Here is a 6,014-nt window from a genome sequence, read left to right on the forward strand (position 1 = left end):
AATTGGACCATCATCACCTAATATCTCCGTGGTCTTTCAACTCAGCCTCATAAAACTTTCAGGGTAGATAGGTCTCCCCAAGACCTTTCCAACGGTGAGCCGTTTGCCTCGCTCGGCCATCTACAGCCGAAGTTATTATTGGTACTTGGTACCTTACCCTGTTTTTTCCATACTTGTTCGTACTTGGGTACAAACTTTGGATCGCCCATATCTCCACTTTGGAGGCCAGCCAGCACCTTGGCCCCATATACTTTTTTGTTGGTGATACCATGCACCAAATATAATTGTTCTACGCAAGCTTGCTATCTCTTCTCCAACTTGCGGTTATTTTTGACTCAAGTCCCATTTCCATAGTTTTTGGTACCAATTTGCTCTATGTTTCGCTAATAGCTTCGCCCAAGGACTTTGTGATTTTTTGTTCGCATTTTTCCTAAATAATCCCACTCAAGACTATTCCAAATCACACCTTAGCTTGTCGCTCAGTGCCATACAGCCAGAGTTTTAATTCATGAAAGGTACATCACCTTGGTACACCACGTGGTCGGTCCAAACCATCAACCAACCATATGACCGACTTCGAGTCGAGCTTGCGGCTAGGCTCAATATAATGAAATGCGTGTCTTGATGCGGGCTACTGACGGTCTGAACAATGTAGCTCGCTAGCTCGTCTCTAAACTTGTGTTTTGGTCGAATATTGGGTGTTCATGTACCACTTCGGGTAACATGGACTTTGGTGCAACTTTACCACTTGTGCACTTAATAACTTCCCGGTCATTCAAGTCTTTGCCTTCATACTTTCAGGGTAGTTAGGTCTCGTCGAGACCTTTCCATACATATGCCAAACTCATCGATCGGACATCTATAGCCCGAGTTATTCGCGGTACACCGTACCTTACCCTGTTTTTTCCTCAATTGGGTACAAACCTTGGAACACCCATATCGCCCCTTTAGAGACTAGCTGGCACGTTGGCCTCATATAATGATAAGTGCACCTCAACTAGGGCTACTGACGGTCAGAACATTTCAACTTGCTAGCTCGGGCCCACACTTGTGTTTTTCTCGAATATATGGTTCAAGTGTGCCACTTTGGGCACTTTTGGACATTTTGTCCCCACACAACTTTCTTGCCTTGGTAGATAGGGTCTTGTGATCTTGGGCAAAAAGATGCACCAAGATAAAGTCTAACTTTCGTTCTTGTACCGCAAAGCGCTATCTCAAACACCCGAGGAGATAGAAAGTGATTATGTTCGGTATATCGGTCTTCCATGGCCTACTATGGTAAACCCCTGCAGGTATGCAACCGAAGGTGCTTGGTACATGTATTTGGTGCAATATCGGTGCAAAGTAGGTGTTTCCTTGATCGGGCTATAACTTTCTTGGTTGATGTTGGATTGCTTTGCGGTCTTCGGGGGATAGTTAGGGAACATGTTGGCCAACATTTCCTTATTCCTCAGCCTGGCCGTACCTCTTACCGTCTAGGCGGTATACATGCTCTAAGTTGGAACTTGTGTTCCTTTGGGTAACTTCTCTGACTTTGACGCTTAATAACTTTCGTTCATATGCAGTCTAAGCTCTGCAACTCTCAGGAAAGCTAGTACTACTCATTTCCTTTCCATATCAGTCTTTGGCTTGTCGATCCGATGTCTACAGCCTTACTTATTCACGTTCCCTGTGAAGGTAGGTTTTTGCCCATTTTCCAGTTCATGTGGTAACATTCCCAGACTTTGCCGGCTTTCTCTTCATGTGGTAACTTGCTTGCTCATGTGGTAACTTGATAGTGTATTTCCGACAGAACCAATCTCGGACTTAGCCGATTTTTCTCTTCATATTATATGGATCCATCACTAGGCCATCTTGCTTGCTCATGTGGTAACTTGGAAGTGTATTTCTGACAGACCCAATCTGGGACTTAGCCGATTTTTCTCTTCATATCATATGGATCCATCACTAGGCCATCTTGCTTGCTTGTGTGGTAACTTGATAGTGTATGTCTGACAGACCCAATCTGGGACTTAGCCGATTTTTCTCTTCATATCATATGGATCCATCACTAGGCCATCTTGCTTGCTTGTGTGGTAACTTGGAAGTGTATTTCTGACAGACCCAATCTGGGACTTAGCCGATTTTTCTCTTCATATTATATGGATCCTGGACTTAGCCGATTTTTCTCTTCATATCATATGGATCCATCACTAGGCCATCTTGCTTGCTTGTGTGGTAACTTGGAAGTGTATTTCTGACAGACCCAATCTGGGACTTAGCCGATTTTTCTCTTCATATCATATGGATCCATCACTAGGCCATCTTGCTTGCTTGTGTGGTAACTTGGAAGTGTATTTCTGACAGACCCAATCTGGGACTTAGCCGATTTTTCTCTTCATATTATATGGATCCTGGACTTAGCCGATTTTTCTCTTCATATCATATGGATCCATCACTAGGCCATCTTGCTTGCTTGTGTGGTAACTTGGAAGTGTATTTCTGACAGACCCAATCTGGGACTTAGCCGATTTTTCTCTTCATATTATATGGATCCTGGACTTAGCCGATTTTTCTCTTCATATCATATGGATCCATCATTAGGCCATCTTGCTTGCTTGTGTGGTAACTTGATAGTGTATTTCCGACAGACCCAATCTCGGACTTAGCCGATTTTTCTCTTCATATTATATGGTTCCATCACTAGGCCATCTTGCTTGCTTGTGTGGTATCTTGAAAGTGTATGTCTGACAGACCCAATCTCGGACTTAGCCGATTTTTCTCTTCATATAATATGGATCCTGGACTTAGCCTGTTATTAGGTTATTATATATGGATCCTGGACTTAGCCGATTATTAGGTTATTATATATGGATCCTGGACTTAGCCGATTTTTCTCTTCATATAATATGGATCCGGGACTTAGCCGATTATTAGGTTATTATATATGGATCCTGGACTTAGCCGATATTTCTCTTCATATAATATGGATCCGGGACTTAGCCAATTTTTCTCTTCATATAATATGGATCCGGGACTTAGCCGATTTTTCTCTTCATATAATATGGATCCGGGACTTAGCCAATTTTTCTCTTCATGTGGTAACGTATGCCAATCGCTCACAAGTCATGGGATAAGGGTACTTGTGTTCTTCCATCTTCTAAGTCCCGCACGGGGACATCGTGATCGCCCCAAGTCCGGAATAGCGCCAAGTCAAGCCCCACGGTGGCCGTGCAGGACCTGTTAGCGGCGGCCCCACTGACAGCACTAATCCGGACTTAGAAATTATATCTTTCTAATCGAACACCACACACGCAACACCACCATACCACCATCTCCTTGCAAGTACCTAAGTACCCGCAACTCCATGGTGAAGGCAATGTCACTCCATCACCAACCTCTTTGCATTGCAAGCACTTGCGTACCTACAACACTCCGAAGAAGGCAACGGCGCGCGATGCTCGACTCCACACACCACACCACACCACACCACCGATGGCCAGCCAGCCAGCCAGCCCAGCTAAGGGCTAACCAACCAACCAACCACCAATGGCCTAGGCCAGCCGGATCCCACCTTCAAGTCCAAGCACAGCCAAGTGCAAGTACCGCCAAGTGTTCACCAACCAACCAACACACCAGGTCAGTTGGCCGGTACCCACCTTCAAGTGCCATTACCCTCGGGTGCAAGCTCAATCAAGTGTTAACCAACCAACCCGGCCAAGGCAGCCAACAGGCCGGCACCCTACAGCACCGATCCGCCATTACCACCTCAACCGTTGACCATGCAAGTGGCCTCGGACAACAGGTGACACCCGAAGTACATCCGAAGAACGTATATCAAGTGTTTGCTCACCAAGTCCTCAACCAACCCCAAGTACCCGGAGGTACCCAGAGTGTTGGATCCGCCAACCACTACCAGCACTCCAAGTCCTCGCGAACCCAAAGTGTTTGCCCGGTAGGGCCATTAGACCACAACGCTTGCTAACCATGCAAGTGGCCTCGGACAACAGGTGACACCCGAAGTACACCCGGAGAGTGTATATCAAGTGTTTGTTCACCAAGTCCTCAACCAACCCCAAGTACCCGGAGGTACCCAGAGTGTTGGATCCGCCAACCCGTCCCGGCACTCCAAGTCCTTGCGAACCCAAAGTGTTTGCCCGGTAGGGCCATTGTATCACAACGCTTGCGACCATGCAAGTGGTCTCGGACAACAGGTGACACCCGAAGTACATCCGGAGAGTGTACAACAAGTGTTTGTTCACCAAGTCCTCAACCAACCCCAAGTACCCGGAGGTACCCAGAGTGTTGGATCCGCCAACCACTACCAGCACTCCAAGTCCTTGCGAACCCAAAGTGTTTGCCCGGTAGGGCCATTGTATCACAACGCTTGCTACCATGCAAGTGGCCTCGGACAACAGGTGACACCCGAAGTACATCCGAAGAGTGTATATCAAGTGTTTGTTCACCAAGTCCTCAACCAACCCCAAGTACCCGGAGGTACCCAGAGTGTTGGATCCGCCAACCCGTCCCGGCACTCCAAGTCCTTGCGAACCCAAAGTGTTTGCCCGGTAGGGCCATTGAATCACAACGCTTGCGACCATGCAAGTGGCCTCGGACAACAGGTGACACCCGAAGTACATCCGAAGAGTGTATATCAAGTGTGTGTTCACCAAGTCCTCAACCAACCCCAAGTACCCGGAGGTACCCAGAGTGTTGGATCCGCCAACCCGTCCCGGCACTCTAAGTCCTTGCGAACCCAAAGTGTTTGCCCGGTTGGGCCATTAGATCACAACGCTTGCTAACCATGCAAGTGGTCTGGAGTATAGGTGATACTGACATACCACCGAGATGGTACATCTAGTATTGGGTCACCAAAACCAAACCAACCCCAAGTATCAACCCGGCATACTCAGAGTGATGGATCCGCCAACCCGTCCCGGCACTCCAAGTCCTTGACGAACCGAAAGTGTTTGCCCGGTAAGGCCATTAGATCACAACGCTTGCTACCCCACGGCGAGCTAAACATGCAAGTGGTCTTAGGCAACAGGTGACACCCGAAATTCATCCGAAGATGGAATATCAAGTGTTTAATCACCAAGCCAGCATCCAAACACCAAGTACCCCGGGAGGACCCGATGCGTTGCGACCATCTCCAAGTTCTTGACGAACCCGCAGTGAAAGGCGGTAAGGCCTCTGGGCCGCAACGCTCGCATGTGTTAACCCGCAAACACCACTGACCGGTCGGTCCACCGCAAGGGTGGGTCCAACTAGTCCACACACGGTATGCCGCATGTGCCCCCCGGGGGGAGCACACCGCACACAACCACCAAGCATGGGTCGCCTGAAAGGATCGAAATGTACATCTCTCTTCAATGCGTAGCGCCCAGCCTGCAAACCCGTCGTTTTCGGGTGGTCTTAGGAGTCGAAACTATTCTTGGAAGATCGGCAAGCACAACGCCTTTTCCCACTTCAGGTACTTCGGCGAGCGCACTCGCGATAGGCTCAGTTTGAGGGTTTCCAATAAATGGAAAGAGTCTATAGAAGACTCAATCCGGTCTCGTGATGTTATTAGCCATCTAGCTAACGACTCCTATACATATACTACCAGCCTGGTTCGGTTACGACCTTAGAGGCGTTCAGGCATAATCCGACGGACGTAGCGTCATACCAAAGTCCGCTCGGACTAGTATTGAGCCATTGGTCCGTACCTGTGGTTCCTCTCGTACTGCACAGGAATTCCATTGAGATAGTACTTGCACACCAGTAGGGTAAAACTAACCTGTCTCACGACGGTCTAAACCCAGCTCACGTTCCCTTGAAAGGGTGAACAATCCTACGCTTTGTGAATTTTGCTTCGCAATGATAGGAAGAGCCGACATCGAAGGATCAAAAAGCCACGTCGCTATGAACGCTTGGCGGCCACAAGCCAGTTATCCCTGTGCGACCCGTCATCCTTTCGGCCTCTTGGGATGCTCGACGGATCAGGTAAGATCTTGGAGCGGCTGATCTTGGATCGCCTAAATGAACACCTGGAA

The 6,014-nt window shown here is 48.2% G+C and overlaps 1 pseudogene; it reads right to left on the reverse strand.

Annotated features, from left to right (window-relative positions):
• Positions 1–5,296: 5,296 nt before the first annotated feature.
• LOC131270846 (large subunit ribosomal RNA) overlaps positions 5,297–6,014 on the reverse strand; it is a 6,533-nt pseudogene continuing 5,815 nt past the window's right edge.

The sequence above is a fragment of the Anopheles coustani genome, assembly GCF_943734705.1.
Source record: "Anopheles coustani chromosome X unlocalized genomic scaffold, idAnoCousDA_361_x.2 X_unloc_66, whole genome shotgun sequence".
NCBI lineage: Eukaryota > Metazoa > Arthropoda > Insecta > Diptera > Culicidae > Anopheles > Anopheles coustani.